Source organism: Acomys minous (assembly GCF_964271855.1).
Source record: "Acomys minous genome assembly, chromosome: 3".
NCBI lineage: Eukaryota > Metazoa > Chordata > Mammalia > Rodentia > Muridae > Acomys > Acomys minous.
In genome coordinates, this window is record NC_140485.1 from 8,268,472 (window position 1) to 8,282,096 (window position 13,625).

The 13,625-nt window shown below is 41.8% G+C and overlaps 1 protein-coding gene and 1 long non-coding RNA gene across 9 annotated transcripts in view; one reads left to right on the forward strand and one right to left on the reverse strand.

Annotated features, from left to right (window-relative positions):
* MACROD2 (mono-ADP ribosylhydrolase 2) overlaps positions 1-13,625 on the reverse strand; it is a 1,913,815-nt gene that overhangs the window by 960,216 nt on the left and 939,974 nt on the right. The window lies entirely within an intron of this gene.
* Positions 1-13,625, forward strand: part of LOC311594649 — a 49,194-nt gene that overhangs the window by 196 nt on the left and 35,373 nt on the right. For 3 of the 4 annotated variants that reach the window (XR_014778177.1, XR_014778178.1, XR_014778179.1), the window contains exons 1-2: positions 14-577; positions 10,799-10,862. This is a non-coding gene — a long non-coding RNA (uncharacterized lncRNA). Of the gene's footprint in view, positions 1-13; positions 578-10,798; positions 10,863-13,625 lie in introns of those variants that run through there. The other variant, XR_014778176.1, reaches the window with a different exon arrangement.

Genomic DNA, 13,625 nt, shown 5'->3' on the forward strand with positions numbered 1-13,625 from the left:
GTAAGACCTCTTCTCTTCATTTTACTCATTACCATCTTTAGCCCCATGAGTCCTTAGTATTGTTGTATGCTAAATCCAGCAATTCTACCCCTCAGGCACATAGAAATCAAGCTATTCACTCCAGGTGCTATTCACTCCACACTATAGATGTACCCTGCAGTTGAAGGGACAGTAGACTAATATGACTCTGTTTATAGAAGCCAAGAGGTAGAGAGTCAGTAATTTGCCACTATGAATACAGAACAGTCCTTACTGCCTTGAGAACTGAAGCCTATCTCCAGAAGGAATTTACGAAAAAGCCAGAAGGAACCAAGAGTAAAGTCTTTCTTCTAATCCCTAGGAAACAGATCCAAAGAAAAGACATCACATGGAGGTGGGTTGCTAGGAGGGTGGTGGGGTTCCTGAAAACATTAGTAGGGAAAGGGAAAGTGAGAAATGAAAGAAGATGCAGATGTACCACGTGCTCAGTCACTCTCCTGATCACCAAGGACCAGAGCTCAACCTACCTCGGAGCTCTGAGGGGTTTGTAAAGAAGATTGACTTCAGAGTGAATCCACCGAGGCACAAGGAGGAAGTGGTAGGTGTCCAACCACTTCTTGCTGTCACTTAATGATGACAACTAGAGCTTTACTACCCTGGTATTTCTGGTTGGCTTGTGTGTGGGTGACAGGATGCCTCCACAGACAAAAGCCCTCTGGCAGAGTCACAGCTATTTTAGGAAGTGGCATTTACAAGTGAGTACAGTAGCTAGCTGCCTGTTCACTGGGAACTGAAGACTATTTTCAGCTTAAATTCCAGTTATCCCAAGAAGGAAATAATGCAAATACCCAAGGACCACCAGAACTTTTTAATTTACACGATACAAAAATGTGGGTCTCCTTCCCATAAGTAGTTTCATGCCACTTTGACTTTCACTGGCTTAAAGTCTCAGAGTTTACACCCATCCAGGAACTTGCTGCTCTGTTTGACTAGTAGCACCTGCCTGCCCCCACACATACATACACACAAGTTAAAAACCCCAGAGCTTTAATGGCCCCAAGGTTTGTAAGATGGCACCATTACTTATGTGTTTCCCTCTTAGGTGAGATTGTTATTCTTGAGATGTTCCCAGCACTCATGGATCTATAACTAACATATTTACTTAGTCCCTAAGGTAAAGTGTGAAGACATCACCTCCTGTCTGGGCAGAGCTCATTGCACAGAGCAGGCTGAGAGCTACATTGATGGTGGGGGCGAGGGAAGGCCATCTAAGGTAGGTTTTTAGGAAGTGAAGAGATGACCGAAGGGATTTGTTTTACATATATAAACACAACTTGCTCAGTCCATTTAGTGTTGCTTGTGTGTATTCTGTTCATCCCTGGGAAAGATTAACCTCCCTCTTTCAGAAGTCATTAATTGCCTATAGCTCATTGTCTAAAGGTGTAGCCTCTGTGATATTGCCCTCTTCCACATTAGCATGCCTCCACATTAGCGTGCCTACTGGTGTTGCCATTATTCAGGTCTTGCTTAGGTAGCCATATTGATGAGGGATCCTGGGAGTACCATCCCTGTAATTTCTAGGAGACACAATCTCTGGTCATCTGGCTCTTAACATGTTTTCTACCCCCTCTTTTGCAATGCTTCTTGCACCTTACATGCAGGATTTGTATTGTAGATATACCTATTGAAGCAAGGCACCCACATTGTGTTGATATCTGCACATTTACCGGTTGTGATTTTCTGAAGTCATCTGATACAAAGAGAAACTTCTTTAATGAGGGGTGAGAGCTAACTCATTTGTGGATAGAAGAGTAAGTTTCAGAATACACTTAGGCATTATGCTGGTCTAATGAAGTAGAAGTAGTAAGTTCCCCTCTAAAATCCATGACCTCATTAGTATTTGGCTAGGTTTCCAGTATCAGGCATGGTTTCCATCCTCTTGACTGGGCAACTCCAGTTAAACAGATGTTGGTTACCATCAAGACGTGAGTGCCACTATTGCACCTTTAGGGAGATCTTGGCATGCTGGTCAGTTTCATGGTTCATAGGCATTGCTGGTGGGTAGGACTACTAATGGCTTCTCCTCAGTCATAGCTTCCATAGCAACTTCTGCAATTATAATTGCTAAATACAAAGAAGGAGCATTGTAGGTCAGAATGAACTCTAATATTCCAAGCTCTCCATCCGAAGTTTGTGGTGTCTTCAGCATTAGGGACCAACTTTTGACCTTCAGGAAATAAACAATGGTGATAGCAATTGCCTGTATTGTTTGGGGAGTCTCTTGAATTCCCCTAATCAATAACACTCAAGCCTGAGAATGTGTCAATGGCTCTTGTGGGAAGCATTATCTTCCCAAGATGCATAATTTCACTAAAAGCACACAAACTCATACATATACACACACCACTCATATGCACTATATTTAATTTTAGGCAAATACAAAATAATTCCTTATAGCTTAAAGAAAACATCTTTAGTGTTACTTATCCCATCTCCCTCCTTCTGTATTATATACTCTCTTACCATGTCTAATTTATAAACTAAACACCAGCACAGGGTTACATATGTAGGGCTCACTGTTGGGTGGTTTCAGGTATCCTTTGTGGTTTTGGGACATTTTTTCTCCAGGCGAAACAGGATTCCTGTAACTGAACTGGCAACACTTTCCCTCAAGGAAATGTGACATGAACAATATCAAGTGGAATATTGAAATGCATGTTTTAGTCATTTTTTCACAGTTAGGTACTAGAAAGATCTGTACTGTTTTATGAGAGTGAGATAGGAGAAGTCATAATTGTATGTGCCTCTAATCTACAATAGATAGGAAAAGGCTCAGATATTTTAGTGTGTCATCTTTCCTGACTGAATGCAACATAGCACGTGCTTTGTGGCATTTATTTTAATGTTTTGAAAATAACTTACTTAGCTACATACATTTGCCTTCATGGTTACATGAAATTGAGTAGCTAAAAAGTAATATTAGAGACAAATGCCCTTTAGACCGGTTTCTCTTTAGACTTTCTGTTCAGTATGGCAAATTTTACTATGTGACCTTGAAAAGTCATATGAAATTTCTATCTATTGAGTAAAAGTACTCAGGCTTCAATCTTCTGAGGAATAATGAGTCAAACTAATTGTAATTAACTTTGTCCAGCACAAGACAGACTCACATAGGAACAGCATGAATGAACTATTCCATTCAGAGACAGAACTGCCCGACAGTCCTGGAGGAAGCACAGTGTGATCGCCCTTGTAATGGGAAAGACTGTTTGCTCTAAGAATTCTTGCAATTAAACACTCACAGCCCATCTGAAGATACAGCAATTGCTGGGGTCCACTTAATCACGGTGTCGGTCTGTGATCCTTTCTGATGTGTGTGCACTGTCAACACAGGACAGATAGACTAAGGATGGTTTACTCGATTCTAGAACTAAAATTGGGGGAGTTTATCTAGCCAATGCCGTGACAAATCACATCAGGAGTGGGCCGCCAAGCAAGCAGTACCCGAGCTTCCACTCTCTGCAAGCCATTTTCCTAGACACAAGCTGAGATGTGGAGGCGGTTACTTCCCAGAAACCACTGGGAAGACTCATACGCAAACTGACAAAGTCCTTTTACACACGGGTGTGAGGATGAGCCTTTTACATGCAGAAATGTTTACACACTTGAGCTTTACTCTTAATAAGTATTTATCCGGAATGAATGTTTGGAATTCAGAGGAAATGACGAGGGAATGTTCCTTCCTTCCACCATGTGGGTTCCAGAAGGCCAATGCAGGCAGTGAGGGAAGAGGACAATTCTCTAGCCTGCCGAGCTATCTCCCCAGTCCCGGAACTATATTTTTAAAAAAGAGAGAAACATAAAGGGCACAGCATGAAAACATATCCAAATTTAGTTGTACCTCCTTAAAAATGCTTTTAACATAGAGTCATCGGGTTGAACAAGTAAAAAGATAGCGTGCTTGAGTACAGCTGAGTTAAGTCGAAAGTAAAATGTTAGTGTGTGCTCCACATGCTACGTGGAATATACTATGCCCGGGCCATGTGCATGGGCTACCTCATATTCAAGTTTCTTTCAGGATTGTGCAACTATAGTTGGTAACCCTACTAGGAAGGAACGGAGTAGCTGCAAGGAGGAAGATGTCCACTATGGAGTATCTGAAGCAACAGAGTCCGCTGTAATGAACCTCACTACATCCCTGTATCTAGTCTGGTCCCCGTCTAACGGAATCACTAACTGCAGTTTTCAAGTTACTGGAAAAGAAAAGATATTGTAGGTTTGGGATCAGTGAGGTGGCCTGGTGGGAGAGGGAGGGAGGGGGAAGAGAGAAGGAGAGGAGGAAGGAGAGGGAGAGGGGGAGGGAGAGATATGAATAAATTATCCCCTTGTCTATTATCTGAGGCCCCTGTCACATGCTGTAGGATACTTTAGTCCCTAACAATCAGCAGGTTACAACAGGAAGAAAATAGAAGCTTTTATCTGGCAAAGGAAGAACCCTCCACTGAATAAAGGCAGTAGGAAAGGGTCAAAAACTTTTTAAATTCTGGCCATCCAATGAGACCTGATGTTCATCAACATACAGACCACACCAGCAAAAGTTCACAGAGAGATAGAAATTGTTCACTGGGCAAAGGGTGGCACTTTGAAGACACTCAAGTGTCCTCATCACACCCACAGGCCCACACCTATAGCTTTCTATGCAAACTTGTCTCCACCTTGAAGATCGTTTACGCCCTACACCATAATTCATATAAATGTACGTGGTGAGATGTGCCAGGTGTCCTGGTGGTGATATCAAAAAGAAGGGGGAAACTAGTCTATGCAGAGCAGAAGGCTGCAGTGGCCTCTGAGACGCTGTCCAAACTTGAGCTGCAGCTTGGCCTGCTCTTGAGAGTCAGCCATGCTTGCCAGGGTGAATCTGACCTCTAGGTCATCCCGGTGACTACAGAAAAGAGAGCAATCCTACCTACTTGAGGCTTCAGAGCTTTCTAACAGCCAAGAAAAAAACATCTCTGCACTCATAAACTCTTCCTGTAAACATTGTCCTAAATATGGAAAGCAGTCTATATCCTGAAATAAATGGATAAAACCTAACTGACATGCTACATACGAATATCATATTATGTAGGAAAAGATAATCAAAATAAACTGAGAATAGCCTTACCTTAGAACTTGGCTATGATTATATAACGGTTATTATTGACACTGTATCAAGCTAGCACCTGCACATGATTTAAGGAAAGGGATGGGGGAGGTTAAAACCTTCCATATGCATCTGCTACTTAGCAGGCCACATACTCACACCTGAATCAGCCACCTTTAATGGGCTCTATGGTTGTTTCAATATGTACATAACCGTCAATGCTGAACTTAGGCCTCTCCTTTTCAATTTTTTCTGGATTCCCATTACCTCCCTCCCTACTCTTTACTATTTTCCTCTTGACTCATCCTCTTCCCTTGATGTGTGAAAAGTGTTCTGCTTATTTCTCTTCTCTATTACAGCAAAGCATCTCTGTTGTGGACCTGACCCTCTCAATGCTGTTGCATCAAGGACAAATAGTTTAGCTTCTCCTGTTCTTAAGGTCTTTTGGCTTTACTATTTCTAACACATTTAAAATGTTTGTTATCCTTCCTCTGAGTGCCCCCAGGTCTCCCCATTCAGGGGACGTGGTCAAATATGAGGCACCAGAGTAGGTGTGAAAGTCAGACCCACTCTCCACTCAACTGTGGAGAATGTCCTGTCCATTGGCTAGATCTAGGTAGGAGTTTGAAGTTTACAGCCTGTATTGTCCTTGGCTGGTGCCATAGTTTGAGCGGGATAGCAGGCTACCAAGAAGAGACTTGATACCCTATGAGCATATCCAGGGGGAGGAAGTCCCCCTCAGTCACAGTCATAGGGGAGGGGAGTAAGGGGAAAATGGGAGGAAGGGAAGAATGGGTGGATACAAGGGAGGGGATAACCATTGAGATGTAATATGAATAAATTAATAAAACAAAATTTAAAAAATAATAAAATGTTTGTTATAGCCAATAACCACAATGTAGTCCTCTTTAACTTACCTCTTTAGTAATTCTGAGCTTTAAAAATATTTATTTTTTGTGTATGTGTATGTGCTTGTATGTCTGTGTATGCTGATGCCTATAGAGGACAGATCAGTGTATCAGATACCCTGAGTTAGAGAAACAAGGGGTTGTAAGGCAGCCAAGACGATTGCTGGGACCAAATTCTGGTCCTCTAGAAGAGCAATGGAAATTCTTAACCACTGGGTCATCTCTCCAGGGTCTAAACATTTTCTAATAATAAAATGTACACACTTGGAATCATGTTAAATTTATTCAATGTTGAACAAAGAAAAAAGAAGTAGCAGATGCCCTAACAGCTGTGAATGTCACTCCTGTTTCCATAGTTCAGGCCAAAATCCAGTTAATGGAGGAAATAGAGCATTTGCTAAAAGAAGGCACTGTCTAGTTAAAGAGGATCTCACCTGGCACTGTGAGTACCTTGGCAAGATCCAGTAGATTTGGCTACACCAGAGAAAGTGGTAAGAAAGAGCTTTCCTGTAGACACTAATGAGAGGAAGGGTTACCTCCAGCCTTCTGGCACTTATTTCTGAAGCCCTGTAGCTCCCTGAGGTCATGCAGTTTCTTGAGAAAAGAATAATCTGGTGTTTACCTGGACATAAATATCAGACTTTCTATGACTACATGCAGAGAGGAGAGAGAGAGAGAGAGAGAGAGAGAGAGAGAGAGAGAGAGAGAGAGAGAGAGAGAGAGAGAGAGAGAGAGAGAGATCTTACATCTGCTATACAAAGTGTAAGCATCTTGCTTGCCGTCCCTCCACTCATTCTTGATGTCTAATATCTTTTGCTATTGTAGCATAAGACATTGACTGTAGCTTCCTCCTGTGCATACTCCAGACTAACTAAGAGAGCCAGAGACTGGTGGATGATCACACACAGCCAACTATATTTTGAACTTGGAACTAAAGATCAGAAGCCATGTGATTCGGTAGTGGTAGGGTTAGGTAGGTACAGGTAAAGAGGGAGAGTGGGATTTTAATCTCTCTCAACTGTATGCTAAAGGACATGGTGAGGCACAGCAAAGAACACTGTCCTATTGATCTACTATTTGCTACCTGTCATAAGAAGCACTAAAGGGACTAGAAATAAATGGCTTACACTCTGGGAACGCAGGGGTATGTGTGGGGACACAGTGGGAGAACCACACAAATGCATTTTTTGATTTAATATAAATTCAAAGATGAGCATCCTCCTCAGGCACTAGATGAGCACACAGAAGAAACTCTATCAGGTCATGCAATAAGGATCCTCGGAGACGGGCAGGGTGATGTAATGGTTAGCTGTATGTACTACTTGGACTAGGCTACAGTTAGTGCTTGTTAAGTTCCAATATAAGTGAGATATTGCTGTGAAAGCATTTTGTGGCTAGAACTGGCATCTGCAGCCAGTTGATTTGAAGCAAAACTTATTTTTGATCATATGGGTTGGCTTCATACGGCCATCTGCAAGACTTTCATAGGGAAAGGGAGCTGGGATTTGAGAGGGCAATGCCACGCTGAACACCATCAATGGCCAGCTTCCTGTTTGCCGTGCTTGACCTTGTGAACAGACCCATGGATTTCACAATTTCCAAGTAGAGAACCACAGTAAATGTGCCTAGGCAACACTCTACTGGGTCGCAGAACTTGCTGATCTGTGATTCCTAACTGATACTGATAGGGAAATATTTAGCTAAGCAAAGAAAAAATTGATAGAACTAAAAACAATTCTAAAAATGGTCCTACTCATTTGGATATAATTAATGCAGACAGCCATTTGAAGTCACAAACTAATTTTTCCCCAACTAAACAGATTAAATCTAATAGCTACATTAGTTAAATCAGACAGAAAGGTGGGCTTTCTTGGCAGGTTTTTAAAAAACGGTTTTCAGTTATTATTAGACTCCTGAAAATTACCAAGTTTGGAAAGAAGGAGACATTCAGACATATCAAAAAAAAAACAAAAAACTGCTATCTCAGCACTTATAAGCAGATAGAACAAAATGTCTTTGTTCAGCCATACATTCACCTTTCATAAAGGAATCCTCCCTTGAAACAAGAATTCCAAATGTGATTGTACTTGGAGCCAGCCAGGAGCCATCTACATTATAATAAGTGTGAGTAGTGTGCAATCAATCCCACCACACAAATGAGTTTGGTTTTTCCTACAAACACCTTTCCTTCCTTTGAGAAGTATAATTAGCTTTCCTCATTAAAACAACCTAGGCTTTAAAGCACTCTCTGAGCCAGCATTACACCACATTAAAAGCATGGGATCTGCATAGATCTAAGTTTAGATGACTTTTAATAAAAGAACAGCCATAATTGGACGATGTCAGAATTCTGTCAGTTTTCATACATGAGTGCACTTCTTTTTTCATTAAAGTGGTCAAGCTTTATATTGCTGAACTAATTAAGTGAATAATTTAGAGACTAAAGGTTTTGCAAACTTCTTTGGTGAAAGAGTTGCTGTAAGCCAATGTGCTATGCCCTATTCATGCTTTTTTGTAGTATGGTATGGATGTCAAGTTGTCACTGTACTGACAAGCAAGGATCCTTAGTGAATTGTGATACAGAAGGAGACAGTAAGAGCAAGTCAAATGGAGCCATAAGCAGCTCTTGTGTACTGTTCCCTGGGCACCATATCCCATGACTAAATAGAAATCAAATGATTCCAAAATAACAGTCTTTCAGAACTCCCACTAACTGAAGCCAGTTCTATGGGTTTCAACAGATAAAATTAAGGCAGGGAAGTCTATATGTTAGAGGACACACTTGGGTCACCCATGTGTGACAGCAATATGTACTTTCAAGCTCTAACCTATGAGCAGCAGCCACTTTTCTTTGGGCTTCTTGTCCTGAGAGACAACAACACACTGACTTACATCTGTCTCTGGTTGTCCCTACCACTGCAATGTTGGCTTGTCCATTAAAAATAAAACTTCAGATTTAGTTCTAACCTTAACGGATTAAAACTATATGTGGAAATAATAAGATTTTGGACTGATTTTTGAAAACATTTCTTTGCCAGGGACGAGGGAAGGCTGATGGTGAGGACAGCCTTCCTCGGGTCAGGGGCAGCTGCAGGCATCCCAAGCATGTGCTTCCTGGAGGCATCAAGCCCTTCCCATCTCTCTCCTTTTCTGGATCTTCTCTCCTTCCTCACTCTTCTCTCTCTCTCTCTCTCTCTCTCTCTCTCTCTCTCTCTCTCTCTCTCTCTCTCTCTCTCCTCTCCTTATCCTTTTATCCTTTTACATTCTGTCCCTGTCCCTTTTTAGCCCATAGCTCCTATTTCACTCATCTATCTCTTGGGTTTTAATAGGCACTGACATTTCTATCACTCTGCTTTTACTTTCCTGCCCAAGGACAGCAGTATATGCTGTGATACTGGTCCCTGAAGCATGTCCTCTTCCCCTCTTGTCTAAGACAACACTGTCTCAAAGTATATGGGTATTGGTTTAATTAAAAGAGAAAGAAAATTCTGACAAATTATATAAAGCATAGTATATTTATCTTACACTAAAAACCATTAGAACCAAAGAGAGGAAGTAAAATGTTCATGCTATGTAGTAAGTACCAAAATGCTGAAAACATTATGTATGAAAATACCACTCTGCTATATCCCCACTCCACGAGAACAGTAGATACTTTTAGAATTGTGCATACAACACTATGGAAAGATTACTTTGGCAGGTGGTGGTAGTGGTGGGGTTGTTTACATTGTCAATATGATCCCTAGCAGCAGAAGTTATTAATGAAATTTAGTTTCAGACTTTAAAAAATGCTTTTCTATATTATTGATACGTGCGTGACTGGGTGTGTGTACATGTGTGGATGCATGGAATCACACTCAGGAGTAGCTTCTCACCAGCTCCTGTGGGTTCTGGGCATGGAACTTAGGTCATAAGACCTGCATAGCAAATGTCTGCACCCAGTGCCCGCTCTCACCAGGCCTTGGCAACAAAGTAAAATGAGTGCCTATTAAAAATAATATCTGAAGAGGAGAGTGGCCAAGGCAGGAGGATAGTGAATTTGCTTTTTTCAAAATGACTTGAGGCAATATTGGTAATGAAACTAGAATTTATATTAATCATTAAAACACCTACACACATCTATGATAAACCTTCTTCTATTTTTCTTTTATTGAGAATAAATCTTTTTCCTCATACATTATATCCCTGCTTAAAGTTTTCCCTCCCTTAACTCCTCTCAGATTCTCCTGCCCACCCCCTTCCCCCTTTAAGGATCTGAGCCGTTTTTCTCTCTCCTTAGAAAGCAAATAGGCATTTAAGGAACAATAATAAGGTAAGATAAAGCAAAAACATACAAACTAGATTAAGACAAAAGGAACAAACAAAGTGAAAAGAGCCAAAGAAGAAGCATAAGCACAGATAGATGCAGTGACATAAACATTCACACATATATAAATCCTACAAAAACACAAAACCAGAAGCCGTAATATTTATGCAAAGGACCTGTAAGGTTTAAAAAAAAAAAAAAAAAAAAAAAAAGCCCTGATGGAGCATTATAAGACAAAGAAACTCCAAAAGTTCCATTGAGTTCAATTTAATCTTGGCTACATAATCAAGACCTGACTTCAAAGCAAGCACCAAAATGTAAACAAGAAACTGGGTGATTGACAGATACATGAATAAATGGCAAAGACAATGTTATATGCGAGGATGCAATAATGCTAATCTGGCATTTACAATAATCTTTAGAAGTCAGCACTTAAATAATGGACTCAATTTCCTTTTTCAGAGAAGTAAAAGGCGTGAGAAGGGTATGCAGACCACAGAAGCTCATCCTGTCAGGCCTGCAGGAAGTGAGCATCGTGCCTACTGTACCTGCCAGAGGCAGCCAGGCTAGGCAGTGGACACAGGCCATGTCCACTGTCCCTACCCGGGGCAGCTAGGCTAGGCTGTAGACACAGGCCGTGCTCACTGCACCTACCAGGGGCAGTCAGGCTAGGCAGTGGACACAGGCCATGCCCACTGTCCCTACCCGGGGCAGCCAGGCTAGGCAGTTGACATAGGCCGTGCCCACTGTACCTACCAGGGGCAGCCAGGCTAGGCAGTGGACACAGGCCATGCTTGCTATACCTACCAGGGGCAGCTAGGCTAGGCAGTGGACACAGGCCGTGTCCGCTGTACCTACCAGGGGCAGCCAGGCTAGGCAGTGGACACAGGCCCTTTCACTTTGTTCACAAGCTTGTGTTTTTGTGCATGTCACATAGCTAGTGAGAATTGGCTATGGTTCCGCTTTGTGATGTCTTCACTCTGGGACTGAGATTGATGCAGAAGGCCTTGTAAGCACTGACAGAAGATGAGCTTGAGATCATAAAGGGGATTTCCACTCCTTGAAACTAGTCAAGTAGTGCACTGTAATCTGCTGACAAGAGAGTTATTTAGCCATGAAGCTAAAATTGAAGAGGACACTGTGATAACTTGTAGATGAGCACCCCAAAGATTCTAGTTCAATAAATGATAACTACACCTACTTTTGTGTATTGTTCAGTGGCCACAAAAACAAAAACAAAAACAAAACAAAACAAAACAAAACCCTGTAACTACACCAATTCCTTGGTTCCATCTATTTAAAATAATGTCTTTGATTTTAAAGCTATCCTGCTAAAAGTGAGTTAAGAATGTTGGTGTCATACTCCTTCAACTAACTCCATAAAATGACCTTGGCTTTCTTTTTGTTGCCATTTCATCAGATTACCATAGCAAAGTAAATGTTTCGCCCTTTAGTATGTAGGAAGAACAGCTGAAGTTGAGCGTGTCAATGGCCACTTAACTGAGAAGAGTGTAGACAATTAGCAGAATGGAAAGCCAGCTGCAGCCTACAGATAGCATACACACAGCACACACAGCACACACTACAAACAAGTATTCTCCAGACAGACACAGGCTCTTAACCTCAATCATGCACGCTTAATCAGATGCCAATTCAGCTGCAAGTTCTCTAAATAATAATGATGTAATATCCATTAGTAAATAGAAGACATCAATTACATTAAATATGATGCCTGGTCTGCCAGATAATCATGAAGAGAACACACCTATAAACAATGTGCTGTCCAGCCAAGGGCAACCAACAAAAACAGTGAGTTACTGAAGCAACTGATAATCACATGTAAGCAACTCAAGTGTACAGTTGACAAAACAGTAGGTTTAACAGGAACGAGAGAGCAGATTAATGCAATCCTTTTCAGGATGGTAATATGTACTGGAGGAACAACTGACTCATTTACAGCCTAGACAGAAGAACAGGGAATAAGGAGCTGGTGTTGGGATAGTCTGGAGGTGACGGAGGGAGAAGTGAGTGGTTTAGAATTATCACAACAACTATAGGAGCAACTAACCACTTTCATATTAAAATTAAGGCGGACTTCACAAGATGAGACCCAGGCACTGCACCACGGCTGTCCAAGATTTATAACTAGATAGGACATAACCCTGAGAAGGGAACCTACTACTACTATTATTTTGCTAAATGGGCACAGTAGCAAGTAAACACTTAGTAATTTATTGTAATACCTGCCCCCAAGTCAATGCATCTGTCAACCCTCATTAAAGATCCATAGTTAGGAGCACAGAGTCTTAGGACTGGGCGAAGTACAGAGAACAGAGCCTGCAGAATGCTTAGCCATATATGGGACATCTGTACCACACCTCTTCCTCCCAAAGCTCAGGGATCATTGGCAAAGATGGGGTGAAAGGAGCTTAACAGCGAAAGGTAGCTGTTCTTCCAGACATGTCAGGGTAGCACACTACACATAGGAGCTCACACTAGTTGTGACAGCATGTCCAAGACCTGTGCAAACCTGAGTCAGAGCACATCCTAACATGGAGAGGGTGCTCTGGCACAAAGCCTCACCACAAGCCAAAGGGTCATTGACAACAGGTAGTCCCGGCAGAGGGAGAGACTGTTTTCTTGAAGACTTTTAGCCCCTCATAAGTTGATAACGCTCCAGTGCGGAGTACAAGCTGGGCATATAGGGAAAGGAGGGTGGATCTAGAGGAGCTGGAGGAGAGGTGGGTATGAGAAAACATGTTGTATGAAATTCTCAAAGAACTACTAAAAGTTTTTCTAAAAGAAAAAATAAGTATATTATAGAAGTGCAGCATTTTGGGTCACTGTGAAAGAACAATGCATGTTTGTTTGGAAACACCCAGTATATAGATATCCAGAGAGAGAGAGAAAAAAAGAGGTCTTTATGAAATAAATAGTGAATTCCAGCTGGACCTAGTGGCTCATCTCTATCCCAAGAGCTGAGGCAGGAGGATAACAAGTTCAAGCCATGCTCTGGCTGCACAGCAAGTCTGAGGCCAGCATGGCCAATTTGTGAGTACCTGCCTCAAACTAAACTTGGATCAAGGGTGGAGATGTACTTTTGTTGCAGAATGCTTGCCAAGCAATCACAGGGCCCTGGGTTATACTCCCAAGTGCTATATGCATATGCACATCCACACCCATTAATAGAAAATTTCTTAAAATCTGTGTGTGGGGGGCATGTGTGTGCATATGCACATGCATGCATACAAGGGCCTACGTACATACAGGTGTGGCAGTTGTTGATTGG